This window comes from Xyrauchen texanus, chromosome 38 (assembly GCF_025860055.1).
Source record: "Xyrauchen texanus isolate HMW12.3.18 chromosome 38, RBS_HiC_50CHRs, whole genome shotgun sequence".
Lineage (NCBI taxonomy): Eukaryota > Metazoa > Chordata > Actinopteri > Cypriniformes > Catostomidae > Xyrauchen > Xyrauchen texanus.
The window spans coordinates 330,874-344,870 of record NC_068313.1 but is presented as its reverse complement, the minus strand read 5'-3'; the positions used below and the strand labels follow the sequence as shown (position 1 = coordinate 344,870).

General features: G+C 45.6%; 1 protein-coding gene across 1 annotated transcript in view; it reads right to left on the bottom strand.

Annotated features, from left to right (window-relative positions):
* LOC127631916 (SH2B adapter protein 2-like) overlaps positions 1 to 5,061 on the bottom strand; it is a 33,013-nt gene extending 27,952 nt beyond the window's left edge. The window contains exon 1 of the mRNA XM_052110323.1: positions 4,904 to 5,061. The gene's annotated coding sequence lies outside the window, so the exon portion shown is untranslated. The remainder of the gene's footprint in view (positions 1 to 4,903) is intronic.
* Between the last annotated feature and the right edge of the window lie 8,936 nt (positions 5,062 to 13,997).

The following is a 13,997-nucleotide window of genomic DNA, read 5'->3' as shown; positions in this document are numbered from 1 at the left end:
TGAGCACTAACAAGGCAAGAATGGATTGCCATCTGTCAGGATTTGGTCCTGAAGCTGGTATCCAGCATGCCAGAGTGAATTGCAGAGGTTATGAAGAACAAACACAACATTTTGGCCATGGCTGTAGAGCACTAAGAATTTGTACAGGGGCTATGAAAACTACTCTAACCAATGCTTTATTACAGAAACCAATGAACTACCACTAGACTTAAGGAGGAGGAAATTGGCACTTTCATACTGGATACGACGAAGTTCGTATCCAGTATGGATATATATCTTTCCACTCGCACTCATTCTGTCCGGACAGTCAGATGGATCACACTCCTGTGTGTCTCCTACAGAGAGCCTGTGAATAGGAACGCAGCTACAATTTTCAGACGAGCCACGTTATTGAGCTTGATTACACGCACTTAAGAAAACGTCTCGGTTACTGACGTAACCTCCGTTCCCTGATGGAGGGAACGAGACATTGTGTCCATGAGTTGACACTAGGGGTCGCTCCTGCGGAGCCCAGACATCTCTGATTTTGAGAAAATGCCAATGAGAATTGCTTGGAACTGCTCTTGGAACTGGTCTTTTTTTGAAAATGTGGGTACCGTAGCCTGTTATGCGTGCGGCGAAATACATTTAAAAAAAGAAATAAGTCGCCGTCCTGCGGGTAGCTCCGTGTCGGGGCCGGCCCCGAGGGGCGGGCTGTGGCAGGGCTGGTGTTGGTACCGCAGGGGGACATGCTGGGCGACGCGCAGACGGGGTGCGGGGTCTGTAGCTCAGCCTGGGCAGGATGTGCTGTATAGCCTCCATCTGCCTCCTCACCGTTGAGAACTGCCGGGCGAAGTCTCCAACGGTGTCGCCAAACAGCCCAACATGGGAGATGGGGCGTCAAGGAAACGTACCTCGTCAGCCTCTCACGACTCGACCAGGTTGAGCTATAGGTGGCGCGCTCCTGGACCACCAAGGTGGACATCGCCTGCCCGAGAGCCTGCGCCGTGACCTTCGTTGCCCGGAGGGCGAAGTCGGTCGCCGAACGCAGCTCCTGCATTAGACCTGGGTCAGGACTACCCTCATGTAGTTCTCTAAGTGCCTTGGCTTGGTGCACCTGCAGGAGTGCCATGGCATGCAAGGCGGAGATGGCGTGTCCAGCGGCGCTGTAGGCTTTAGTCATCAGAGACAACGTCAGCCTACAGGCCCTGGATGGAAGCCTCGGGCGGTTCTGCCAGGTGGAGGCGTTTTGCGGGCATAAGTGCACAGTGACCGCTTGGTCCACTAGAGAATCGCCATGTAGCCCCTTGCCGCCCCGCCGTCGAGGGTAGTGAGTGTGGAAGAGCTCACCGATCGTGTGAGGGCAGTAAAAGTTGCCTGCCACGAGCGCGTAAGCTCCTCATGCACCTCCGGGAAGAAAGGAACGGAGGCGGAGCGTGGCCGTAAGCGCTCTGGCCCCAGGAACCAATCGTCGAGCTGCGAGGGTTCGGGGGGAAGCGGAGGGTTCCACTCCAGCCCGACACTCGCGGCTGCCCGAGCAAGCATGGCTGTCAGCTCCGCGTCAGCCTGCGACTGAGCCGCCGCACCCAAGGGTGGGAGTTCAGTAGAGTCCTCAGCGTCAGACATGACAAACCCGCTCTCCGATGCCGCGATCGAGAGCTCATCGTCGTCAGGCGCTCCGAACGAGATTGCGGGTCTGCTGTGAAGCGAACCGGCAACCGCGCCCCAGCGCTCGGTTGGAGCATACGAGCGTGGTGGGGAGTGGGAGGTCCGTGGGGTTGTACCCGGTGGAGAGGCTCCCACTGAGGTCCCATATCGCCCCCAGCGCTAGCCGACACTGCCTCATACCCGTAGGTAGAAGGACCGAGTTGGGGAGCGGCTGGGGTGGCTCGCGCTCTTACGAGTGCGAGCCGCGACCGCAACGTAGCCATGGCCATGCTCTCGCAGTGAGGGCATGAACCATCACAAACGCTGACTCTGCGTGGGTAGCACCCAGACACAAGAGGCAGCGATCGTGACCATCAGACGGGGAGAGAGAACGACCGCAACCTGGAAACACACACAAACGGAAAGACATCTTGAAAAAGACCCTTCACCGTTTGCACCACTCTTTTAGAGAAATATACTCTCTTATTGGTGTTTATATATATATATATATATATATATATATATATATGGGAATATATATGTAAACGAAGTTATTCACTCCGTGAGCTCTTTTTCAGCTGCTTAAGCTTCCAGGAGCGTGTGCTCAGCACAACGTAGTATGCGAGGGGGAGGACCGTTGGAAAGCGCCGTGAAACCAACAGCTTGTAGAGATGAATGAACAGCAGAGGAATTCAGCTCTGTTACTGCTCTCTCGGCTCCGAAGAAGATATCTGATGTGTATTTGCAGCATCACTCCTTTTATACCCGTATTTCCGGGGGAGTGGCATGCAAATTCCACACGGCAATTCTCATTGGCCTTTTCTCAAAATCAGAGATGTCTGGGCTCCGCAGGAGTGACCCCTAGTGTCAACTCATTGACACAACGTTGAGTGAGTGAAAGACGGGGAACTGTATATTCCAGGGACTGCAGAAGGTTGTGTTGTAAAACGTCATGTAAACCCTTTTTCAGGACACTGTATTTTAAAGATAATTTAGTAAAAATCCAAATAACTTTACAGATCTTTATTGTAAAGGGTTTAAACAATGTTTTCAATTAAGGTCACAGTTATAAAAACTTAGGACACTAAAGAGACCTTTCCACTGACTCTGAAAAACACCAAAAGAAAGATGCCCAAGGTCCCAACTCATCTGCGTGAACGTGCCTTAGGCATGCTGCATGGAGGCAAGAGGACTGCAGATGTGGCCAGAGTGATAAATTGTAATGTCGGTTCTGTGAGATGCCTAAGACAGTGCTACAGGAAGACAGTGGAGGGTCCGTCATGGTCTGGGGCAGTGTTTCACAGCATCATCGGACTGAGCTTGTTATCATTACAGGCAATCTCAATGCTGTGCGTTACAGGGAAGACATCCTCCTCCCTCATGTCTTAGTTGTTGAATTTATTTTCATAAAAATATTTACACATGTTAAATTTGCTGGAAATAAAAACAGTTGAAAATGAGAGGACGTTACTTTTTTGCTGAGTTTAAATGCAAACACTGTTTAAGGGACTCCAAAAGCTATTTAACACACCAGGGCCTGTATTCACAAAACATACTAAAGCTTAAAGTAGCTCCTAAACCCACGACAGCTTAGAAGTCCTCATGAGAACTTCTAAGCCCTTAAGAGTGACTCATAAAAGTTATCATCTGAATCACAAGGGTGTTTTTATTATTGCAAAGTTAGAGATGCAGTTACCTCTCCAACGAATCGAAACAACCCAATCGTCTATGTTTGCCTGCGGGTACACGCTCACTTCAGAGAAACAAAGGCGGCATTCATGGCCATCGTGGCGCTACACTGTGTAGTTTATACAGTAGACAAGACACACGCTCATTTCATTGCATGAACACAGAATGAAGAAACGTTCATCAGCTGAAAAATCTCTCATATTTGATATATATTTTCCACTATCTGTCTATCTTATATGTATATGTTACATATATTCCGCTATCGGTGTATGAGGAATTTGCTGAGAAATTGTGCTTCCCCGTCTACCAATCACATTGGGAGATCTAAAAGATCATGCTCATAAAATGTGATGTCATCCATAGCAACAAGGTCAACTCAGACTTACTCTTACATTAAGATTTCCTTCGTAAAACTGGCCCTTAGCAGTTTTGTGAATAGCTTTTAAGCAAAAACTCCTAGCTAGATCTCTTTGAAGATCTTTGATGAGATATACATCTTTGTGAATACAGGCCCCGGTTTTTGCTTCTAAGACCATGTAAAAGCATAAGCGCTGCTCTTCAGTGTATGCATATATGCTCAAGTGCGCTGGGGGAATCCCGGAGTCAGGATAGTATCCGAAGAAAACAAGCACAGCAACAATTGTGGGACATCTGGAAACAAAATGTGAACTGAATTCGATTAATTTGAACTTTGCAAGGAAAACATTTATGCATTTATCTTTTGAATCCAGCATTTTGAGTGTGACGTCAGCTCCTGAGGGATTATGGGATCGTAAAGTGTCCAGTCGATCAGTACTTCAGAATCTCGCTGGTCATCTGGGTTTATCACTGTTTCATGAATACTGAGGAACACATACTACTCCATTGGCATACAGTATCTGGCATACTCTATAGTAGGAAAGTATTGATATTCAAATACAACGTATGACTCACTGTGACATCCCAAATAAAAATATACTGCAATACCATAAAATAGTGATGTATATCAAATATATATATGATCTGAAGATCTCAATCTAAATAGACATGGAGAATAAACACTGATCTAGACAGACAAATAGTAGTTTATTCTTTTCAAATAATTTTCTTTGCCTCATTTGTTTTAAGGTGTTTATATTAACATTTCTCCTCACACATTCACTGTCTCCTTAAATGTGAAATAAATTATTAAAGTGATGTGTGTGGGAGCACACTCACTCACACACGCACACTCGTATGCACACACATTCACGCACGCACGCGCACTATAACTAACAAGCACTCGCACACACACTCGCGCGCCCACTCACTCACGCACGCACGCACGCACACAAACACACACTCGCATACGCGCGCACTCACGCAGGCAGGCACGCACACACACAGCAGGGCCTATAGATCCATGAAACGCACACATTTCGGATATTATTATTATGCAAGCGCGATACAGATGAAGACTGCAGCAGAATTAGCGCGTGTGACACATATTATCACTCAATCCATCAGTTATTACATATAAACACATATTTAACGCCATATGCATTCTAGCGTCGCGTCGAGCTGTTGTTGAACGCGTCCCGTGTGAATCAAACGTGTCGTTTATTCTCACCTCCGTTAAATGAGTCAGCGCATCAGACATCAGTGATGTTCTTCCAGTCATCCCGCACATCGCATCGCTGTATATGATCCATATGAATATAAAGAGACTATAATATATGACGCGCGCTCATCTATTCTCCAGCCAATGCAGCTGCTGTTAAAGGGACAGCGTCGCCGCTTCTCATTGGTCTTTAAATGGACCACGTCATGAAGTCACTGGTCAGCATGGAGTGAAGGTGATTCACAGCATCAGACTCGCTGGGATCACATCACGTGTGTGTGTGAATATATTAATAAACACCGCAGATAGCACATGAATGTCTCTGAGATGTGTTTCATGTGTTCATCTGGAAAGCATCACAATCTAATTAACATCTGCTATCTTAAACAGATCAGATTTACAAACGTTTGAAATCATTAACGTCTGCTGAATGTCTTTCCTAACCCTACCCTGTTGCAGACGCCCAAACAATTTCTAAACACTTTTTAACATTGTGACCTCTCGGTGAGGAAAGGTTAAGTTATGCTTCCATGTATACATCATGCATTTAAAAACATTATAATGAAATGATTTATAACATATCTAAGCAATACATGTCCTGAGTATACACATTTCCTTTACATTTAACTTTTCCTATATTTTTATTAATATAAATTTCTTGATGTGACGTGATGTACGTGTGCGATCAGCGACTCTAATCACATGTTCTATTCTTTTGCATCTATTTCTATTCAAGTAAATCACATTTAATATATTATCTCTATGTGGAGTTTCAGTGACTGTGCTCGGAATACTGACACACTACTAGCACACTATGCAGGGATTACTGATAACTCTCAGAAAATGCTTAACTATGTTTATTGTTTTTGGTTGTTTAGTAAGCATTACAGTAGTATTCTGAACACAGCAAGAGTGTTATATGATGCACTTCCTGCCTCCTCCTCCACGTGACGCGTAACCTTAACAACAAGCTTACATCATCCCGCTCATGAGTGTGCATCACAGAGATGTACGGAAGTGACATTTGTAGTTAAAAGTATATAAGTATTGTTATGTTTCTAAAAATGATCAATTGTTTGGGTTCAGAAGAACTTTATTTGTCGACTGGAGTCGTGTGGATTATTTTGATACACCCTAAATATGCATTTTGGACTGTCAAAAAATGGAGTACATTCACTTGCATTGGAGGAGGCCTGAAATTAAATCCTAAAAATCTTAAATTCTGTTTTGATGAAGAAAAAACTCATCAATATATCTTGGATGGATTGATGGGGAGTAAATAATCAGCAAATTTTCATTTTTGGGTGAAGATTCCTTTAAATTTACATATAACTGTTTTTACAGCTGGTAGCACATATAGTCAGTCACTTAACCTAAACTAAACCTGACTAACCTAACCCTAACCTAACCCTGACCAACCAAACCCTGACTAACCCTAACCTAACCTTGATTAACCTAACACTAACCTAATCCTGACCATCCTAACCCTGACCTAACCCTGACCAACCAAACCCTGACCTAACCATGACTAACCAAACCCTGACTAACCCTAACCTAACCTAGACTAACCTAACCCTAACCTAATCCTGACCATCCTAACCCTGACCTAACCCTGACCAACCAAACCCTGACCTAACCATGACTAACCAAACCCTGACTAACCCTAACCTAACCTTGACTAACCTAACACTAACCTAACCCTGACCAACCAAACCCTGACCAACCCTAACCTAACCTTGACTAACCTAACCCTGACCTAACCCTGACCAACCAAACCCTGACTAACCCTAACCTAACCTTGACTAACCTAACACTAACCTAACCCTGACCAACCAAACCCTGACCAACCCTAACCTAACCTTGACTAACCTAACACTAACCTAACCCTGACCAACCAAACCCTGACTAACCCTAACCTAACCTTGACTAACCTAACACTAACCTAACCATGATTAACCTAACCCTAACCTAACCCTGACTAACCTAACCCTAACCTAACCATGATTAACCTAACCCTAACCCTAACTCTAACCTAACCCTGACCTAACCCTGACCAACCAAACCCTGACTAACCCTAACCTAACCTTGACTAACCTAACCCTGACCAACCAAACCCTGACCAACCCTAACCTAACCTTGACTAACCTAACACTAACCTAACCCTGACCAACCAAACCCTGACTAACCCTAACCTAACCTTGACTAACCTAACACTAACCTAACCATGATTAACCTAACCCTAACCTAACCCTGACTAACCTAACCCTAACCTAACCATGATTAACCTAACCCTAACCTAACCCTGACCATCCAAACCCTAACCTAACCATGACTAACCAAACCCTAACCTAACCCTGACTAATCTAACCCTAACCTAACCCTGACTAACCTAACCCTAACCTAACCATGATTAACCTAACCCTGACCATCCAAACCCTAACCTAACCATGACTAACCAAACCCTAACCCTGACTAAACTAACCCTAACCTAACCCTGACCATCATAACCCTAACCTAACCCTAACCTAACCCTGACTAACCTAACCCTAACCTAACTCTGACTAACCTAACCCTAACCTAACCCTGACTAAACTAACCCTGACCATCCTAACCTAACCCTAACCTAACCCTGACTAACATAACCATAAGCTAACCCTGACTAACATAACCCTGACTAACCTAACCCTGACCTAACCCTGACTAACCTAACCCTGACTAACCCTAACCTAACCTTGACTAACCTAACACTAACTTAATCCTGACCATCCTAACCCTGACCTAACCCTGACCAACCAAACCCTGACCTATCCATGACTAACCAAACCCTGACTAACCCTAACCTAACCTAGACTAACCTAACCCTAACCTAATCCTGACCATCCTAACCCTGACCAACCAAACCCTGACCTAACCATGACTAACCAAACCCTGACTAACCCTGACCTAACCTTGACTAACCTAACCCTGATCTAACCCTGACCAACCAAACCCTGACTAACCCTAACCTAAACTAGACTAACCTAACCCTAACCTAATCCTGACCATCCTAACCCTGACCTAACCCTGACCAACCAAACCCTGACCTAACCATGACTAACCAAACCCTGACTAACCCTAACCTAACCTAATCCTGACCATCCTAACCCTGACCTAACCCTGACCGACCAAACCCTGACCTAACCATGGCTAACCAAACCCTGACTAACCCTAACCTAACCTTGACTAACCAAACCCTAACCTAACCCTGACTAACTTAACCCTAACCTAACCCTAACCTAACCCTGACCATCCAAACCCTAACCTAACCATGAATAATCTAACCCTAACCTAACCCTGACCATCATAACCCTAACCTAACCCTGACTAACCCTAACCTAACCCTGACTAACCTAACCCTAACCTAACCCTGACTAAACTAACCCTGACCATCATAACCCTAACCTAACCCTAACATAACCCTGACTAACCTAACCCTGACCTAACCCTGACTAACCTAACCCTGATTAACCTAACCCTAACCTAACCCTGATTAACCTAACCCTAACTTAACCCTGATTAACCTTACCCTAACTTAACCCTTACCTTTTTGGAAGACTTAGAAGGGGCCACTCATGTACTCTTTCAGGCTCTGGCCCCTAGAGGCCACTCAAAGCGGTTAAAACAGAGGTTAGGCAAATGTGTTTGAAGAGGGAGCAGAATCATAATGACAATAACAATCCAACAATTATACTCTTAGTCGCTACCTTTTCAGAGTTTACTGATGCTCAACAGCTAATTTAAATCCAACTTCCATCAGGTGAAGAATGAGAAGTTGAGAAATTTTAATGATTTTGGCATATAGGAGAAACACAAATCTAAAAGATATTTTAATTCACTCCAATCTTAAAAAGATAAATCATATGACCAGTACTGGTCTCCAAGGATTGGGTAAACCAGTAATGCAGCAGATTGGTTTGAATACAGTTCATTTTATACATGTTTTTGAGTGTAAGATGTGTCCTAAACTTTACTTTGGAGAAAGTAAGAATTCTTAGAACTCTAGAATTAAACAACGTGTATATCACATAAGAAAAGGTGATAAGTCATTTCGAAATGCATACTGTACAAGATTGCCATATTTTGGGCTTGGAAGCGGACGTGGAGTCTAGGACACAGAGAACAGAGAAAATAGATCAAGAGACCCTTTAGGTTGAAATGAAATATAATAATTGTGTTCTTACCAGAGAGTTAACTGGTGTAGTATGCTTCATGAGCAGATCAAGACATTTCAAGACATAATGTATGGTATCTACCTGAAAAAGAAAATAGATTATTTAAAAATAATTCTGCTATTTCTTACCTGCGGTTCTGGTGAGGATAAAGAAATGAAAAGGGTGGAACTCTGATGCTTTAAGAGGATTTTTGAAGAGGACTCCCTTTGCCTCTGTCCTTAATCTAATAGGAGGTTGTTGAGGAAATTGCTCCGCTCCTAATTTTAAACATAACTGTCAATTTCCTTCTTTTGAAAAAATAGGTTTTCCCCAAGCTTAACTCTAAACCTAATCATTTTACCCTCATTTATAGTAGTCTCTTGAAGAGCATTTTATAAACTCCAACTAACCTTAACCGTTAGTGGGTTGTAATTTAGTAATTCCTCAACCTGAACCCTTGAACCATTGTGTTTTTTTAAAGGGGGGGTTGGATATTGTTTGAACCTTGTTCCATGTTTTTTCTTTCTCTTTTTTGTTCTTTCTCTTTCTAAATTATTGGAAGAAATAAAACTAAGGAAGAGATCTGTGCCCATGCATTTCCAACATTTAAGGTGTTGTTCAGTCCACTAACCCTAACCTAACCTTAACCCTAACCTAACCTAACCTAAGCCTAACCCTTCCTGCAGGCGGCACTCTGTGGCACAGAAAACCAAATCAAATCTCATGACTGGTTCCCTTACGACTTCAGTCCACTTGACATTGCGTTACTAACGCATATGGAGAGTGCCTTCATACACAACCTATTTGAAACCTCTCTACAATAACGCCAATATTCTAATATTGGCTATGGTGTTTGAGCCAGCCTGTTTTGGCGCGAAACTGACCGCTCGTTTCGGCGTGAACTGACCGCTATAAAACAGGTGCACAGACACCATTTCCTCAGAATTTCTTCCTTCAAGACAGCGATTACCTCTTGTCTCGAAGCCCTCTACCTTTGTCGTCGATTCACAATAGTCAGCGGACGGAATCTTCACGGCAGCGAGAAGACTCTCCGCTCCCCTGCAGTGCTCCGGCGAACATCATTCCGCCTCACCGCTTGACGCTTCGCTGGTGAACGGACCTCAGCATCCTGATTCTCCGCGTCGGCAGGTGTAGAGTATCCTTTTAAAGCAAAATTTTACTTGTGTGTATAAATGTAAGTTATATAAGTTATATAAATATAAATCTATATTTATATTTATATATCTAGAAGAGCCACTTACGTGTTCACGTCTTTTTCAAGATGTTGTTCCGTAAGTGTTCCTTGTGTGAGAGACACATCCCTCCGTCAGACAAGCATGAGAGTTGCGTTTTCTGTCTGGGCCGCGCCCACACAGAGGCGGCTCTCATGGAGACAGACTGTCCTCACTGTGAGGACATGAGTCTCAAGTCGCTTCGCTCACGAATCGCCCTCGTTCTGAGGGACGATTCAGCCTCTCGCGCCCTCCCACCAGCGTCTTCTGTGATTCCCGAGGGTTCACACGAGGAGGCACGGCGGGGCCGCGAGGCCGAGCAGGACGAACTTGAGGTGGATTTCGTGCTGGCACATGCCCCACGAGCCCCTCAATCTCCACGAAGCACATATATCCCCATACGCTATGTGCGAGACGAGCTCTGGCCCTCTGATGAGCGTGCGGTCTCGTCTCGTTTGGTGGATCTGACGCTAGGGATGATGACGATGTCATGTCTCTCGCCACATCAGGCAAATGGTCAGTGATAATGCTGCCGCCCCTCCCCCAGCGAGGGCGAGGAATGTGCACGCGCCACTGACAGGGAGATGCTCCGCGTCCTTACAAGGGCAGTCGAAGAGCTTCACCCTGACTGGTCTCCCCCAGAGGAACCGTCTCGCCTCGATGAATGGTTCCAGCAGTGCTGGCGCTGTTAAACGGCAGCATCCCGCACATTTCTTCCCCGAAGTTCATAATGAAAACTATTCAAGTCCTGGCGCGCGACCTTATATGGCGCGCTCGCGCAGTGACGCCATCCTCTTTAGGCTAATGTGGATAATTTCTTTGGGAAAGAAAACGGTTATGCCCAATTACCCCCTGTGGAGGAGGCGGTAGCGGCACACCTCTGCCCAGCGAGTAACATGTACATCCTTCCAAACCGTGTCGACAAACGTCCGCACTGGTGGGAAAAGCTTACTCAGCAGCAGAACAAGCTGGATCAGCACTCCACACAATGGCGGCGCTCCAGGGCAGAAATGAGTGATAAAGAAAAAGCCACTTTTTTAGATGCTCTTGTGTCTCCAGCCGGCCTTTTTGGCAGCTCTATGAATAAGTTTGCTGAGCGTTATGTCGCGATTCAGCAGCAGTCACAGGCTATGAGACACTTTATGCCCACATGGAGTATATCACAGCCGGTTCGCCCTCGCTCTGTTTCGAGTTAGCGCGCGACTAAAAGCCTCACAGGCACCTGCGTATCATTACGTGCAGCAAAGCACTCCTGACGGGGAATAGCATTTGAAGCGGAAAGCAGAGCCCGCGATTCCCTCCGGGTCTGCTCCAAAAAAGGCTCGATTGGAGAGACACAAAACACTGTTCCCCACTCCCCACTTTTGTTGGTCGGGAAAGGGATATTGTTATTCAAAATGTTGTTTCTGTGTCTTGCACTCAATTAAATGCAAAAATAAAAATACAATAAGTGCAAAAAAGAATACTGCATTTGTTGCAAATGCACGAGATGCTCACACATTCTCAATAAAGAGCCCCCTTTTCCTCTTCAAAGCACACACATTATGCGCAACCGCTTCCCTAGAGTGAGCGTCGCATCATATCATACAGTGAGCAAACCAAACTGCCCTCTGTCCCACTATGCGGATGCGTGGCGATCCCTAACGGGTATTTCAGAATGGGTGCAAAAACGATCGAACAAGGATATACAATCCTTATTTGCACACCGGCCACCCCGTTTCAACGGCGTTCTGTCTTCCACGGTTTCATCCGATGACGCGCCAGTGTTACGAGCCGAAATACACCTCTCATCGTGAAAAATGCGATCGAGATTGTGCCAAATTGTCAAGCACAAAATGGTTTTACAGCCGTTATTTTCTTGTTCCAAAGAAAGACGGCGGGCTTCGGCCAATCCTGCATCTGAGACATTTTAATCGCGCATTTGTAAGCGCCTAATTCAAAATGATTATTCAGAAAACGATCTTATCGCATGTATGCCCACATGATTTGTTTGCGTTGATAGATCTGAAGGATGCGTACTATCATATCCAAATTGTACGACATCACAGGATGTTTTTGAGATTCGCGTTCGAGGGAACAGCGTATCAATTCATAGCCCTGCCCTTCGGACAGTCTTTGGCTCCTCGCACATTCACAAAGTGCATTGATGCGGTTGTCGCCCCTCTGAGACTGAGCGGCATGCGCATCTTAAACTACCTCGACAATTGGCTGTTACTGCCACAATCAGAGGTTATTTTATGCCAGCACAGTTTTACTGCTTCAGCCATTTTACAGTGTCCATCTCAGTTAAAACTGGGGAGAACATTTCCACTGAAACTTGTTTCAGAAAGCACTGGGATTTGTGGCGGCAGCATCTGCCGTCATTCCATTAGTTCTCTTACACATGAGACCTCTTGAGTGCTGGCTGAAGCGCCGTGTGGCGCGACGTGCTTAGCGCCGATGACGCATGCGCATCACTATATCTAGCCTCTGTTCAGCACCACGGACAGATCCTCTTGCATTTTACCAGCGAGGTGTCGCGCTGGGGCAAGTGTCACGCGGTGCCTACAGCCATCGGCTGTATTCCTAGCCTTAAAGGCTTTCAGTCAGAAATATCAAACTGTCATTAGCTCAGACAACATGACAGTTGTGGCATATATAAACTGCCAAGGCAGAATTCAGGAGACTTCACCCTCAAACTGTATTGAGGATTTGGGAAATATCTGGCAAAGCAGAAATCTATCTATTTGCCTCAGTGGAGAATACTCACTGTCCCCTCTGGTACTCGAAGTCCCAAGTTGTCAGGCGAAAAGAGGTGACCACGGATGCTTCCAACACAGGTTGGGGGGCGGTGTGCAATGGACACCCAACTTTTGGCACCTGGACAGGTGTGAGGAGGGCGTGGCACATCAACCGCTTAGAGTTATTGGCTGTAATTCTAGCCTTAAAGGTTTTCAGTCTGAAATAGTGAGCTGTCATGTCCTGGTTTGCTCAGTCAACATGACAGCTGTGGTATATACAAACAGCCAAGGCGGAATTCATTCACCGCCACTGTCGAGAATGACGCGTCACCCCCTCCTATGGAGCAAGCATCATCTCTCCCTGAGAGTGACATATGTCCCAGGCTGCCTGAATTACTGTGCACGTCTACTGTTACACTAAGGGGTGATACCGGGCTAATGGAGACTTCATCCTCAAACTATACTGAGGATTTGGGAAATATTCAGCAAAGCAGAAATCAATCTATTTGCCTAAGTGGAGAATGCCCACTATCCCCTCTGTTCTTCGAAGTCCCAAGCCCCGCTGGGAAGGGATGCAATGGCACACAAATGGCCGGTGAAAAACAAATATGCGTTTCCTCCAGTATACCTGATCCACTCTGCCATATGCAAAGTCTGAGAGGACAAGGAAACGTTCTATTAGTTGCACCGAAATGGCCAACCAGCCATGGTTTCTGGAAATGATGGAGATGCTGTACAGCTCACCATAGGAAATACCACTGAGGAGGGATCTCCTCTCTTAGGCACACAATTTGGCATCCCCAGCCCCAGCTGTGGAACCTGCATGTGTGGCTCCTGAATGGAGCATACTAAATGCACCAGAACTGACGTGTTCAGTCATAAACACCATTTTACAAGCCAGAGCACCGGTCCACTAGACGCCTCTATGCACTAAAATGGAAGGTGTTCGCTGATTGGTGTC